We start from the raw sequence: 17,412 nt of genomic DNA, 5'->3' as shown, positions 1-17,412 counted from the left end.
TTTTAATATTATTATGACTCTTGCTCCAGCATCATTATTACACCACAGAATTATAGGATAAAATATACAGAATCAAGCTAACAGAACGCTCAAGTCTCGTAAGTTCCTGACGGACATCGCACATTGCTACATATTGTGGTTCACAGGTATATACTTCCAAGTAATTTTTTTTTTGTTTTCTAGGCAACGATATTTTTATGCAACCTTATGAGATATCCACCTGTTTTAACGAAGCTTTTACAATCACGTACTCTAGCATGAGAATAAGCTTTCATTCTATCTTCAAGATCTCTTTATACGAGACCTAAAACTGCTTCTTTGTACGGCTGATTTTCTTTTGTTTTTATTGTTTCTAGTTCTTCAGAATTTTCTAACTTTTTTTTGTTTCTTGGTGAATGTAACACTTAGTTAGTCACCACCTGTGTCCTCTGAGCTTTAAATTTCTAGGATTTGAATCGTTTTAGCATTTTGTACATGTAGGCCACTTAAGTCAGCGAAATTGTTTGATATTTTTTGTTTATTTTTACTTCAATACTTAGACACATGCCAACTTCATCAAGATCAGATATTTTTAATTTATTCTGTAGACCCATCTTAATTTTCACATAATTTTATCCTGCAGTTGCCAGCAATCATCATATCATCAACGTACCGGATCAAAATCAAACGTCTTCCCCCTTTTCCCTACATTTCAAGATAAAGTTTATTTGTGTATAGTTGCAATCCTAGTTTTAAAGCCAATCCACTTAAGTCCTTGTTTTATTTTGTAAGACTGATTTTGAACCCACAATGAATTTTTTCTAGCTTACAAACTCAATTCTTAGTTTCTTTATCAGACCTTCCGAAACCTTCTCTATAACTGCACCACTAAAAAATGCAGCTTTCACATACAGCTGGCAAGTTTGTAAATCTTACTGAATGATGATTGAGATTACCAATCTTACTGGAGAAAAACCACACAACGGAGCATATGTTTTCTGTAGATTATACTTGTTTTTGTTTTTGAAGCAAGAAATCATCAATCTAGCCTTGAACTTTGTGTTTCTTTCTTTACGTATTTTTCTTTTTAACACCAATCTAGAGTTCCACACATGTAATTGTACGTGTACACGATCGACCATTCTACGCTACTGATGCAAGTTACTACTAACGTCAAAGACATGATATTTTTTTTAAGTTAGTTTATTGCCATACGTATATAACATATACAGCCACAAATTATACTGAAAATTTTCATAAAGTTCGTATAAACATGTGGCACAGAAAAAATAAATTAATCAGAATCCTACAGCTTAGTGCATGTACATGTTAACTTATTGTAAATCATGTATTGTCTTGATACTAATTTACAACCTTATAAGCAATCGAATTTTACATACTTTGAGATTATTCAATTAACAAGTACAAGATTATAAATTAGTTACTTTATATTGTTATTCCTGTATTACAGAGCAAGTTACTTAGTTTATTATCAACCTTCTTATTTAGTTTGTCATTAAAAAAAACGTATTACATGGACCTACCATTTTTGTTCATACAGAAATTTATATATTTATTTTGTTTTATTCGAACAAGTTAACACTAGAAAAAACATAATCTGCTGTCTCTTAACCTTCACTAGATTTACAAACATAAGAATTAGCAATATTGAATTTTTTTAGTCAAATATTCAGTAAATTATGGTTGCTTTTTAATCTATTTATATTAGCAATGGTTTTTCTTGGCAGATTAAATTCTGCGAATCAAATTTTTTTGTTACAATCGTAATAGTTTGTGTAGTAAAAAAATCATTTCTCTTTATTTGTAAGTGAAACTTGAGTTTTCTTCCTATTTTTGATCAATCTCACTTTTGATCAATTCCGAGAATTTAGCATTTGGGATGATTGTTGGGAATGGCAGAGTTATAGTTTTTGATCTAATGAGAATTTTATATAGACAACGAGTTGCCTATTTTCCATATATACATAATAATAATAATGCAATACTAGAAAGTATACTTATCTCCCTGCACTTTGACATTCTCATCACCCATGCATATATTGTGACGCGGATTTTTCAGCCGATAAACAGCCACCCGGACCCTGTCACAAAAATTCTCTCACCTACGTCACTTACTAGTCCCTACACATTGGATTCCTCTTCTCCAGGAGGTTTGCCACAGGTGTCCAGCCTGGAAACGCCAAACATTCCTACAAAGAAATTACAAAGTGGGAAAGGGGGGCACTAACTACGAATAAACACAATCACTGACGTCAATTTCACAGCGCGCTCATGCTATTTATTCGTCCTCTACACACTCTTTAATATTAGACACTTTCTCTCTCTCTTCACTATAAATATAATCATTAATACACCGTGCCTTCAAGGTCAGTATGCCACTCAATATATGTGTTTCGGTCATCCTCGCTGTCAAACTTCTCCTTAGCTCGGCTGTTGGAGGCCCGCACCTACCTCACAGACACATGCATATACCCAAATGCTCCATGTCATGTACACCTCGTAACGGTCACTATCCTCGCTTACGTCACGAATCCGAAAAATCTCGCACACACTCACGCATCTCTAGCATAATTCTTTTCCCCGCATGCACTCACACACTAGTTCACTCAGATCACCCAGTTACCTCTATACCTGTACCTGACTCTAGTTTTCTATGCTCAGTACCTTTATAATATCCTTACGATCATGCTGCGCTACCTGGGGGTCGTCCAAGCCTTGGCGGTGGCTCGGTCAAATCGCTAGCTTCAGGTGATCCCTTTTCTAGCAGCTGTCCTCTCGTCTTGCTGGATATCCTCCTCCTCGGGTTCTCTTTCTCTGTCACTCTGCTATTTTCTCCTATATAACCTGTCACTTTCCCTGTGATTCTTGACTCTGATCTCTATGCTCTGCTCTTTCTGATACCTCGTACCATACTGACTTTTCTATGCAGTAAGTTTGTATAGGCGAGCACGCCCCTTCCTTTACATTCTCGAAACCTCCAACGCTCCTAAAAACCGGTAAATCGTCAAAGGTTTCCAAAACTAAGTCCTCGATGCAACGAACTGGCCCTTGGTTTGTTCCCGATGCGTCATGAGCTTATCCACCTCCCGTCTCCCTTACACACATACTCTCACTCAACCATACTTCACGCACATTCAACCTCTCTCATTGCCTTTAGTCTTTCTCCCTCCTCTCGGCTTGTAGTCCGGGGCACCGAAAGCGCACAGTAAATAATATATCAAAAATTTATATGTACAGCAAATATATACATTATTATAGGTTTCGTTAGCCACCGATGACTTGCCTAAAAATATAGATATATAGTGATAGGATAGCTTTAGCTACCATGTCACAATATTTTCAACCTTAGCGTCTTCATTTCTAAAATAGCTATTGCCACCTCGAACACCTCGCTCGATAAATAGTAGCATGTGAACTATGGTCAATCACTACAACATGATAACTGAATATAGCATATCATGTCAAACCTGGTGTAGAATAGTAGTAAGCAGATTCAAATCTGCTGAATTTTTAGACAGTTCCGTCAAAACTTCTTGAATATGCCTGCTAAAATAAGTACATCAGTCGTCAGACAGATATTAAATTAGTCTCCAAGGGTCTCTGTAATGAATACATTCCATATCTTTCGATTATAAGCTTAATCTCTTTTTCAAATATTCTTTCCAGTAAGATTACTGTAAAAGCCTATTTTAGCAGGAAGCTTTCATACTGTAAATTGTTTGAAAGATGAAGTATACTCGTAAGCAGAAAATACACTCTCTTGTCAATAACTGCATCTATTTGGCCGAATAATTTTTGACCTTCTGGCTGGGTATTTTAGCTCTTTTAAATACAATATTTAAATTTAGCTCTTGTAAATATTAAGCAAACATCTCAAAAGAGAATGGTATAAATTGATAAAAATCTATGAAATAAAAGCTGACGTTACTCTCGTTCATTATCATTTAAAATATAGTGCTCAATGTCTGTGGTATAAGTGCCATGGATTCATAAAATTCCATAGCTAGACTTTTTTATCTCTACAGTCGCATTGTTCATTCATTAAAATTAGCTGCGCTCTGATAAGCTGTATCAATTTCCAAGATATTGTCGTAATACTCATAGATAATACACTTGCTTATAGTTACAAGAGCTTGATCAAAACTATCATCATTATGTACCCTACGAGGATGCATGAGATTTCAGTGTGTAGCATAGTGTATTGATAAATCCAACGAAATACTAAAAGTGGTTAAAAATGAGTCTATCTTACTAGCTTTTACGATTCATATGAATACCCTTGTGAAAAAGTATGCACCTATATCACTGAACAACATGTAAAAAATAAAAATAAAAATGAATTTGTCCATGCTGCTAACAAGTAAGAAAAAATAAATCATTAATCAAAAAATATTGAAAATTAAAACTGTGACTGAAAAACCCTGTCGTAAATGAATTCAGAAATCATTTGCTAAGTAAGTTCTCCTAAGATTTCGTTATTTAATATGTTACTGACAATTCTATTGTGCATTGTAAGGTGATGATATACTGAACTGTTTTTCAGCAAGGATGTTAGCATAAACTGCAATTTAATTAAAGGAACGCAACTTTCTCCTTGAATCGCAAAAAGTTATTTTTAGTTATTCAAGCATACGCAGATGATGGTTAGAATCAATAAAAGTAGTTTTCTCGTGAATTTTAGTCAATGTTAATGACGATTTAATGAGTGCTGTGTTTTTTTCCGATGCATCTGTATCAACTCCCGAGTTGCTCAATGCTGTTAATAGTTGTTTTGCAGCGTACACACAAAGTGAGCTGCGGATAACGCCTAGTAGAAATCTTCAGAATTATAATAATAGGATCCACTGCATTATAACTGACTTAAAGTCTTATTGCTGCAACGTTCTAATTTTGAACTCTAAATACTTGTGCACGTTGTAAAAGTATTTACCGTTAATCAAAACCCTTTTTCCTTATATCATCTGGTAAAGAACTAGTAAGCTACTGTTAATATAAGAGTTTCTTGTGAAAGACGCAAAAGATTTCTTTTTTCTGTTAATGTCTTTCTGTCAAGGTATTATATGTACTATTGAACACAGATTCTTAAAGATTAGCAAATTAAAATAAGTGTCTGTTTAAAAAATATAATACCTCTTGAATCAATAAGTAAGGAATACATTTTACTTTATTGCTACCACGCTTACAACTTAATTGTCCAGAGATATTTTGTATTGTCAAGCAAGGGCTTGCTTAAACTTGTAATAAAAATATTACCTTAGTATCATTTAAGCCATTTCATGTGCAAAAATTATTTATTTTTTCATTTAGTTCAACAACTCGTCCAATCTACATGGCAGTCAAAGAACTGAAGGTGAATAACCTTACACTGCAGTAAAATCACTGACTTTTTTTGGTGAACGAAATTTGTTCTAAAGCCTGTACATGAATTATAAAATCTACTTTTTCTTTAGAAAAGAATTTTCAGAGTCAACAAATGGTGTTAAAAATTTTTGTGGTATATTTTATAATATTTATACTTTTTGCTACTTCTTTTCCAAAATTACGTTACCAATGGGCTGAGACTTGTTATAATATGGTAGACTGAATTAATTACTAATAGATTGCTATTTTTCTTACATGTTATAGACTTAATAGTAGTTGCAAGACCTTAACAGATATGTGCCTTTGTTCATACTTAACCCCAACGCACGAGATTCTAATAAAAAGTTCCATAAGCTAATAAGTCAGATGTAAGATCCTAAGCTGTAAAAAAATATTTTTTCTAATACTCGTACTTATCACGATTTATGACAACAGCCTTTTTTTCGTAGTATCAGCAGTATTGTGCGACATTATACTAAGATGGTAATAAATATGCGCAGAGACCACATAACTGTCTGTTCTATACTGTGATACTCGTTACACGTGCAGGAATGGTACATGAGAATGTATTTAATTGCTTCTAAGTATGTGTTAGTTTTCATCGTTTGCTGCATAAAAATAAGATAATCAGATGAAATGGCCCTATCCTGATTTATTTGCTGCAAGTAGAAATGGCAAAATAAAAAGCGGAAGTGTTATAAGATATGCAGATTTAAAGTTGCTTTGGTAAGTTTGGTTAAAGTTTCTTGGAGTATTATCTTATACCACGAGTTTTCTCTTACTAATATCACCACAATGGCTTAGAACACTCAGCTCCTCATTCCACCTTTACGTGGTCTAGTTTTGAAAATGACAGAGCTAGTATACATTTTTTTTCTCTGGTAACTCGCATCACCCAACACATGTTCTCCTTATATTCTATGCTTTCGAAAAAAAATGATATTAACACTAGTGTACTGTGTACAAACTTGATAAAAGAAATAATTATTGTATAGGGATAACACGCCAAATTCTAGCACAGGGGTCTTATGCCACCCTTATGACTACGTCCAATTGACGAAGTCAACTGTCTATTAAAATAACAATAAATACGGAAACCGCAATACAAATGTAAAGTTATTGTTAAAAAGCTAATACAATGATGCGTAAAAAACTAAATTTTCAATTCAATTCAAATTTTCAATTCAATTCAAATTCAAACACTTTGACAGCTAAGTGTGAAATTAATATAAAATTTGAAATTGATCTTTGACAAAACTTTCGTGAATGATGATGGACTGGGGTTAATTAAATAAATAAAGGAACACATGATTTATGAGTCACTGATAAAGATACAACTTGTTGCTCAAAAGAATAAGCTCTTGCGAGAAAACCACCTAAGAGAGAAAAAACGACCAATAGAAAACGAACTTATATAAAAAAAAATGACCTTTTTGAACTGGTGTGCAGGTGTGCATGTGAAGGTGTGTTTGCATGTAAGTGTAAGTGTACGTCCACACTGTTCTATTTTCCGTCATCGTACAATGGTTCCGCGAGTGTGGAAGTTCACCGTGGGTATGCACAGCACGTGAGCGTTGATTACACGTGGCTGTTATTCAATATTTAGACGAACAAAAGGACAAATTTTTGCACACTTGTGAACGCGTCACGATGCAACGGAAACTTCTAAAACTCAAAAATAAAATAAGAAATTATCTTGGACAAGCAACGTATACTATTTCTCAGAAATGTTACTTGAGACCGCTCTGTACAAAGGTAAGTATTAGACTGACCAAGGCCTACCAATCTTTCCTAATGGCGATATGTTTACTCTCTCCCCCAACTCCCCTTTTCTTATGACGCGCACCAATTAGTGGATGTGTTGTTCATCTGAAATCTCAATCAAGCTTCGGGACGCGAATCATTTTGAAGGTGAGCGAGATGGACTAAGAAGTCGGTTTTAAAGTGGGAGAGAGAACGAAAATCTATAGACAAATACAAATGCGTTAATTGCTCCACTTACGTGGTGGTACTTGATTTTAGTCGCATTCAACTAAACACACGTATCTATGCGTATATGCTTGTGCGTGCATGCATGCATCCGTATTTTGTGTAGGTGTGCGTGTTATGTATGCATGAATATGTTTGTGTATTCTTGCGTGCATGTATGTTTGTTTACCTATTTTTAAGTGTCTGCATAAATGCATGCATGACTGACCGTTTACGTATACGTATTTGCGCGTATCTCCGTAATACAATGCCCCGCGGTTCTACTGCTTAAATTATGAGTTAAAAATATGATAGACTATCTACTGATTAGATTTCAAAGACAGGTCACTTCTTCCACTCATCATAATAAGTCCTTCAAGTCCATCTGTGCATAACGTTTAACGCTTAAAAAAGTTTTACTTGTATACGAAGTAGAATATGTTAGTGATGATAAGAGCTGATGAAAGTTTCAACTTAAGGTGATACTTAAATAAAGACTTTATAGAATTTCCTCACATCACATGCACAGAACTACGTTATATCATATGTAAGGGAATATATTTAATGTCCTTATTTTTTTACTTATAAAATGTTTCCTTCGCATTACGCTTACTCACTCATTATTTAGACCTATTGAGCTGTAGCAGATGTTTTACATGTAGAAATATATTGCACTGAAAAACTCGTTGGTGGATAAGCGTTTTGATTAAAATCTCATGCATATACATTAATAAACTGCTTTATTCTACATGATAACATTATTTAATGCAGTCCAATGACTGAAGATGTAATGAAACTTAAGGAAGCTATACTGGTTGATACATAACTCTGCCAACATTGTTTTTGCTTTGATAGTCATAAAGAAAAATCAGCAGAGGAAAAAAGATAATAAACAATGACAAGAAGAGTAAGCGAAATTGAAGAAGAGACATATGGAGAAATGAACGGAAAAAATGTAAGGGGAAGCCTGAATACAAAAAGTAAAAATATATTTGAAAATTAAGTTTTCAAAAGACATTTATCGATATGTCGCATAAGTTATTTGCAAATTAACCAGCGATGTAAAGTATCAAAAAGTTTTTACTGAGAATAATAATCATGAGAAGAAATCTTCGTTATAGAATTTAACAGATAAGTTTTTAGCTGCCAAACCATCGTTACCTGAATGAAAGATAATAGGCAATCGTAATTAATGGATTACAAAGTTGATGTACGAACCATTAAACAGCCTATCAATGAGTAAGTGCTCAAGGAATTAATTCCACTACTGATTCATTCTAATGGTTAACCTATAGTACTTCTTTTTAAAGAGCCATGTCCATAGCAATGACTCATAAACGAATACAGAAGAAAAAACTTATGGTTAGAACGCTGTTTATGAGATATACCGTGGACGTGTAAATTCAAGTTTCATAATATTACAGATCTGGGCTATCCTCTGGCTGATAGAATAAAACTGGCCAATGGTTGCCTATATCATAACGGGACATTCAAGGCCAACTATGCTTATAATAATTTTGGGTTTCACAAAAAGTTTCTCCAATATTTTCCTGACTTTATGGAATAAGTGTTAACATTTATTTTACTTTTGGGTGAATTTTTTACTTTAATACGCCATCTAGTGGTTGATAAGTAAACTAAAATGATGCTATGCACGTTTTGGAAAGGTAAGATTCGATGAGTCTACCCTTTAAGACATAGTATATAACACTCACTGCCAATAAGATATCTTGTAGACGTATAAGTTAAAGTATACATTAATTTAGTAATAGTATAGTTGGTAGCGTAATTGACCATCCCCTTAAAGACTAATGTTTCAGTTCGATTAAGAGCAGACAGTTTTTATAATTAAATAATTTATTTCAACAAAATAAAAATAATTTCCAAACACATTTGAAAACGCGCGATCGTTTCAACTCTATTAGGATGAAAAATTTATTTTAAAAAGTAAATTATTAAATGCGCGTTCATTCAAATAGCTCAAATTAAAATATGGGTGCAGGGTTCACATCTGAAGTGATTCTACTAGGGTGGACTCGTACTTGCAATGTGAGGGAGGGTGGCTCGATACTTGCGTAGGTAGATGTAGCCTCAAATCCATACGGACTCCGGCTACAATGCATAGTGGAGGTACAGAGTGGAAATAACAGAGAAAAAATAAGTATGTAATAAAGATCTTAGTCAGTTTATGGGCACTGCTAAAGATAGACGTGTTTATCTATGACTTTAAGCCCTGACTGAGTCTCCTAGTTCTCTTACCACTACTTTTTGTAGAGTATTGATGAAATGAAGAGAGTAAAGGGTGGGGTCGGGAGTGAGAGAAGTGAAGCTCTAGAAGGACAAGGCAGGTGTGCTTGTACCCACGTGAGGACTCGTCTATGACTGTAACTGGACAAGTACGGGGGCACTGATGGGCAGCCATGGGCACAAAAGCAGCACAAGCACACAGGCAAATACGTTAGCGATGGGGGCTGTGGATACTGCCTGCGCTCATATATAGCAGAGCGAAGGGGGTTTCATACTAGCTCAGCTGTTTCTTTGTCTTTTTGGCGTATCAGAACTTGAGTTTTGTATGTTTTGCATGTACAGATTGCAGAGGATATTTTTATACCGTCAGTGTAAAATTGTATGGATGCAAATGGTATTTTTATTACAGAGTAATTAATATCTCACAGTAATAAGTAGTTATCTTCGATAAAAAAAACTTCTTTTCATCTAAATGCAAGATATTTGTTTTCTACACAGACAACTATGAAAACATCAAAAGCTTTTAAATTGAAAATAAAAACTTTCATACATATCGCTGACTTAGATGTTTTTAAACACATCAATACCTTATGAGTTAAAAACTTTTTACACCTTGTTATTATAATAAGAGAAGAGTTGGCATGCTGTACGCCAAAATAGCGAGTGCGTTGCGCGCCAACGAAAACAGAAAGTGGAATAGTGGCTGCACGCCAATAGCATTGTCGTGCTGTCCACTGAGCTTCCAAATGTCAGTCCTTGTTTGTCAATACAAGCAAAGAAATGTTATTTGCATTTTTAATTTGTGTGTTTGTAAGTTTATTAATTTTTCGTAAAAAAAAAGTATTTCAAAATACTAGACATTAAAAATTTTTCTTATTCATCATATATAATAATCAAGTTGACTCGGTTTCCTAAGTTTGGTCTATTTGGGAATATTTAAATTGTATTTATTTATAACAAAATAGGTAAAAATACTCGATTTTTTATGGATTTGAGAGCTTATTGTAGGAATTAAAAAAAAATTGTATAAGTGAATAAAATTGCTCGGTTGGAACAGTGGCTGATGTTAACCTCAACGCTACTTTCTTGATCCCCACATCAGGAAGGTGCGGGTATGATCATAGCTTTTGTAGTCGTTCTGACTCTAAATCTTTTTTTTTAGGAGTTCTAGTACTACTTACACTATTCATCATTTAATTTTTGCTACGAAATTTTTAAGTTTTTGTACGAAAACAACACAGCACAGAAAAAGAAGACTTACACACACTCACGCGCGCGCGCACGCGCACACACACACACGTACACACACACAAATACGTAAATGTGCACAGAGACGAGTTAGTTAAAGTAGTGATCTTACTGATGATTAAATAAATGTAATAGCTCTGGATTGTTCGTATATGTTAAGGACTATCTGTTTGCTTCCTCGGCGATGTGGTAGAATAGTTAAAAATAAGTATTTAAAATTTAATATTTACGTATGTATAAGGTCACTGTAGTATTATTAGGTGTCTTGATAAAAATAATGTATGTCAAAATAACGTAAAAGAATTTTTAGTTCGTTCATATTTTCCTAATGTTTTACTATTATATGCACTTATTGCGTCTTTGTTTTCATACATATTATAAATCTTAAATTTGTTAAAATCCAAAATAATTCCCCTGCTTAATATACTACATCAAATTTTTTGTACAATGTCAGCTGTATGCTTGAGTAGAAACCAATAAATAAAGGAATGTAGTTAATTTATAATTAAACTTACGTTATTTCTGTCAGACAACTCCATTTATCTTTATGAATCTTATTATTAATAAGCTGTAAGAATTTAGAAGTAAACTACGTAAAAAAAAAATATTTATACAAAACTAAGTAAGAGCCTTAGCCCTCAGCAGGCTCATTTTATCAGGCAGATCATGCCAATCTGTTGGACTTAGCTACTATTATGGAACAAGCTTTGGGGATTTTCGTGTGGATGCAGAGCAGATAATTCCGATGTTTTAAATGAATGAATAAAGTGAAGTATTGAAAATGTTGTTGTTAGTAGCTCAGCCAAAAAGGTTGAGCTGGGGCTTGAACCTGATAAACCAAGGATTCGCGATCTCACTTATTGAATTTTTGTTAGCGTATCACTGAGCAACCAACACAAATTTCACTTACAAGTATACATGTTTTTAGAACAAAATCGTATTAAAGGTATATCAAATTAAATTTTTAATAAAAAAATATTACTTTGATGTATAAAAAACGAGAAAAAATGAGTCTTACACTAAAGTTGGGCGACTTTTTGTAACATTATGTCATGAATGTTTTCTTATGTATGTATCGATCACAACATCGTTCTTATAATTTTTTCACAACCAGCGTCTGCGTCCTTTTGGCACGGGATTTGTACATAGGTTACAAAAAAGTAATGTCCACTTGCGCACGCACTTCCACGCACACATACAAACACGCTCATGCCAGTAGGGCTTTGTTTACCTGCCATGTACACGAACCTTTCAAAGAACAGTGTTCCCAGCATGATTGGTCGAAATATTTTCTCTATATTTTAAGACATTAAGACATAGTTTAGTTCGTATCAAATAAAAATTTAGCTTTATAATAAAATGTTTTTGTTTAAATATTTGTGTATTATACGACTTTTATTCATATCATATAGATACATAAGTGAGTAACAAAGTCTTTCAGAAAGGCATCCAAGAACGCCTTGACCAGGCCCACGATCGGATCGTGGCGAGTCGCCAGGAGGCGATCACCGCGTTCACGGAGGTAGAGGTCTTCGTGCGCTCGTACGACTCCACGGCCGTGACCACAGAGGGGAAAAAGATCGCCATCACCGGCCGCCGAAGCTTTGCGGCCTTTCACCAGGCCTAGATCAAGACTCGAGTTTTTTTAATTTTTTTTATTATTATTTTATTATTATATTTCATCTTTCTTTTCTTCTTTTCTTTTATCTTTTTTCTTGTCTTTTTTTTTCTTTCCCATGGCAATAAACAGCATCCCTTGTTACACCTGTTGTTTTTTATTTTCCTTCTCCCCAATAATTATCCCCAGAGCTTTCCTGAATGGCACCTAGGAGTAAGAGTTGGATATCCCGGTATCCAACGTCTAGTCAGGGGGTGTGACGTTGCAAGACCGTCAAGCCATCACCGGTAGGTTAGGATAGATAGGGAAGTAGCAGAAAAGTGTTAAAGGGACTAACTAGGGAAGGGGTAAGGAAAAGGAGAGGAAAGTGGGAAAAAGCCGAAAGAGCGGCAGATTAGTTTAGGCTTATAAGCGCGCGTTAAGCGGTTTTTGTTTTGATTTTTACGCGAGAAGCGTCTTTAGAGATTTCTCCGTTTTCTTGTTTTTATTTTTTTTCTGCGATTATTGATGGCGTGTCTGCGCTCAAGTTGTCCCCAATGCAGTGCTTGGTGCTGAGTTTTCCTGATCCTGCTGGGATGGTAGGTGACACCAGACTCAGGGGCACCAAGGCCAATACCAACGACCTTGGCCTTCGAGCGCTGTTACGGAGGAAAAAATCATGGAGCACACGCATAGCGGCGATGTCAGTGCCCCTCTTTTTTTGAACCTATGTAATTGGCTCATGACGTGTGTGCTTTCAACGCATGTAAGCTATATCCCACAAGCATAAGCGCTAAGCACGGAGCAAACGCATAAAGGCACTGGCTCTTTTTCCATCATACTTATGCGTTTTCGGGAGACAGAGGATACGGTCCTATAGTAAGCTATAGTGCACATCAGACAAAAAGTGTATACGTACCTATACTGACTGCTATAGGACGGTATCCCCTCTCTCCTGAAAGGCATAGGCACGATGGAAAAAAGCCAGTGCCTTTATGCGTTTGCTCCGTGGTTAGGGCTTATGCTTGTGGACTATAACTTACATGCGTTAAAGGCACACACATCATGAGCCAATCACATAGGTTCAAAACAGGGGGGGAACTTCCATCGCCGCTATGCGTTTGCTCCATAATTTTTTCCTCCGTGTACTGGCCTCATTGTTCCCACTTCGTTGAACCTAGTGGTCTTGGCCTGTCAGAGGCATTGTCAAGGAGCGACATCTGCAACTGCGTGAGTACCGATCCCTTGTTGACCGTTTATTTGTAAAGGGCAGAGCACCTTGTTAGAATGTGTGGTCTGCCCGTGCCGCAATTTCGCGCAGCGAGCTCGTCAAAAATTCGTGATCGACGGGCGTGTACATACACACAACCACATGCACACACGTATACACTAGGGTGTCCCTTATTTACCAATGTTTTATTTTTCACCGTGCCGCCCCCTAGATCTCTTTTTTGTGCTGAAAAATGAAGATCGCACTTGAAAAAATCAAGGAGAAAATTTTTTAAACCGTGCCGAAACTACAAAACGTATTTTTAATTCACGTACACATTATATACTTGATCCCATATACTTTAATGCTCAACTATATTCGAAGTTAACCTGAAACGATTTACATATGACTTTTTTCTTATGTAAAATTTGACGCAGAATCTGTATCTTTACTTATTTTGAGCCAAAACTTACATCTGATTATGTAAAATGCACTTTTACGTCAATTAAAGGCTGTTTTTTGATGATATTTTGCATAAAAGTTTCCTCTCAGCTCGCTTAGACTCTTTTAACTAAACAAAAATAGCAATCTTATGGTAAAATCTGGTGTAGTACCCGAATATTTACTTATTGTGCACAAGAACTTTGCATTCAGTAGCGTAGGAAACACTTTTATATTAATTAACTGCTGTTTTTTAGTGATTTTTACAATCAAAGTGCCCTCTTAGCTCTCATTAACTCTGCAACCGATAAAAAAAATTTGAAATCAAGATATATGTGTATTTTTTGTACTTTTTACTAATAACGAAGAAAGAAGATAAAAGAAAAAAGGCTCAGCCTGAGTGACAAATCTCACCTAATAACTCAAGATTTCAGATGAAACCTCAGATTTTAGCGAGACTCGTTAACAGAGAATTACTCATCTGTTCTGTATGCGTATGTATACATATTATTCTATTATAAAACCATTCTATTACAACAATAACTTTTTTTGAATAATACAAAGTGTGTAGGTGTGGCCTTCCAAAACGATGCCGTTAATGACAACCCAAAAAAATTTTACTAGGAGTTTCATACACGTAAAATTTCATGTGAAAATTTTTCAAGAAATGCACTCCTAAACTTTTTTTTTTAGGAAGTGTTCCACAAGGAATTCCACGTTCTTCGTAAAAATCCATGGGGGTTTTTACATAAAAAATCGATGAAAAATTACATGTGGAATTTTAAAGCATGTTGGCAATCCAATCGATTAGCCAGACCCAATCTGTTAGACAAAAAATTCCATTTAGAAAGTATTATGTTTTCAGTAGATTTAATTAACAATTTGACAACATTAGATGTTACTATCCGTATGACAGCACCATACCTGGGGGCCTTAAGTTTTTTGTTTAACAGTACACATAACAATATTGCTCTTGTTGCTTTCAAACGCGCACAACTTTTCAACATGTGAATAAAATAAAAAATTCCAAAATAGATTTTTGAAAAAAGAGATTAAAAAAAGTTACAATTATTTACAACCACATAAAATACTATCAATACCATATAAAAGTACATATTTTAAACTCAAATATCTACACGTATAGAATTAAAATATATTAATTCAACGACGATACTAATGGACGCTGCCTGACGGTTTCGAACAAAAATTATTTCACTAGCGTGGTGACAGTTTAGTTGTATAGTTGTCAGTAAATAAAAAATAATATTATGCTACAATTTTATATATGTATGTCAACTATGGACTTAATAATCGTACAACAAATAAATTTTCAGCACTCGTTATAACTATAGTATATAAAATTAAATTATAAAAAATGCAACAGGAAATCTGTTTTTTCTACTAACAACCATACACCTAAACTGTCATCACGCTAGTGACATTAATTTATGTTCGAAACCGTCAGGCAGCGTCCATTAGTATCGTCGTTGAATTATTATATTTTAATTCTATACGTGTAGATATTTAAGTTTAAAATATGTACTTTTATATGGTATTGATAGTATTTTATGTGGTTGTAAATAATTGTAACTTTTTTTAATCTCTTTTTTCAAAAATCTATTTTAGAATTTTTTATTTTATTCACATGTTGAAAAGTTGTGCACGTTTGAAAGCAACAAGAGCAATATTGTTATGTGTACTGTTAAACAAAAAACCTTAGGCCCCCAGGTATGGTGCTGTCATACGGATAGTAACATCTAATGTTGTCAAATTGTTAATTAAATCTACTGAAAACATAATACTTTCTAAATGGAATTTTTTGTCTAACAGATTGGGTCTGGCTAATCGATTGGATTGCCAACATGCTTTAAAATTCCACATGTAATTTTTCATCGATTTTTCATGTAAAAACCCCCATGGATTTTTACGAAGAACGTGGAATTCCTTGTGGAACACTTCCTAAAAAAAAAAGTTTAGGAGTGCATTTCTTGAAAAATTTTCACATGAAATTTTACGTGTATGAAACTCCTAGTAAAATTTTTTTGGGTTGGCATTAACGGCATCGTTTTGAAAGGCCACACCTACACACTTTGTATTATTCAAAAAAAGTTATTGTTGTAATAGAATGGTTTTATAATAGAATGATATGTATACATACGCATACAGAACAGATGAGTAATTCTCTGTTAACGAGTCTCGCTAAAATCTGAGGTTTCATCTGAAATCTTGAGTTATTAGGTGAGATTTGTCACTCAGGCTGAGCCTTTTTTCTTTTATCTTCTTTTTTCGTTATTAGTAAAAAGTACAAAAAATACACATATATCTTGATTTCAAATTTTTTTTATCGGTTGCAGAGTTAATGAGAGCTAAGAGTGCACTTTGATTGTAAAAATCACTAAAAAACAGCAGTTAATTGATATAAAAGTGTTTCCTACGCTACTGAATGCAAAGTTCTTGTGCACAATAAGTAAATATTCGGGTACTACACCAGATTTTACCATAAGATTGCTATTTTTGTTTAGTTAAAAGAGTCTAAGCGAGCTTAGAGGAAACTTTTATGCAAAATATCATCAAAAAACAGCCTTTAATTGACGTAAAAGTGCATTTTACATAATCAGACATAAGTTTTGGCTCAAAATAAGTAAAGATACAGATTCTGCGTCAAATTTTACATAAGAAAAAAGTCATATGTAAATCGTTTCAGGTTAACTTCGAATATAGTTGAGCATTAAAGAATATGTGATCAAGTATATAATGTGTACGTTAATTAAAAATACGTTTTGTAGTTTCGGCATGGTTTAAAAAATTTTTTTCTTGATTTTTTCAAGTGCGATCTTCATTTTTCAGCACAAAAAAAAATCTAGGGGGCGGCACGGTGAAAAATAAAATATTGATAAATAAGGGACACTCTAGTTTACACCCACGAATATCCTTTTATATTTTTTTTTATTTTTTTTGAATATACAACTCTTTCACTACAAGACTTGCAAGTGCTTATTTCGTTTGTGTGCTCGATTTTCCCTCTTGTGTTGTAACGAGAAAGTCGCGAAAAGCGACGATAACATAGGTCACCAGCGATCCCTAGCCCCGGTGGCGTCTCAATAAGCGAGACCCCCGTACACAAACATATTGCAGGGAGTGTCACTAAGGGTATCTAGGCAACACAGGCCCAGTCCTGGTCGCATATTCTGCCTCGTTTATCCAAGTCTCATGCACATCGTATCAATATATATATATATTTGTCAGTTTTTTATAAGATTTAATTATTTTAGCTGACATAATCCTATCAATTAGTGAAGTTGTAGTAAGCTCGTTATCAGGATGTTACGTTATTAAAAGA

At 34.4% G+C, this 17,412-nt stretch overlaps 1 protein-coding gene across 1 annotated transcript in view; it reads right to left on the bottom strand.

The window, feature by feature from the left end:
- The window catches only part of St2 (Sulfotransferase 2), a 175,925-nt gene that overhangs the window by 99,242 nt on the left and 59,271 nt on the right, over positions 1-17,412 (bottom strand). The gene's annotated exons all lie outside the window — the stretch shown is intronic.

This window comes from Copidosoma floridanum, unplaced genomic scaffold (genome assembly GCF_036245765.1).
Source record: "Copidosoma floridanum isolate Cflo_tuat_1 unplaced genomic scaffold, Cflo_Japanese_pri ptg000033l, whole genome shotgun sequence".
Lineage (NCBI taxonomy): Eukaryota > Metazoa > Arthropoda > Insecta > Hymenoptera > Encyrtidae > Copidosoma > Copidosoma floridanum.
Note: the sequence above shows the minus strand (reverse complement) of the source record. Positions and strands in the feature narration are given on the sequence as shown.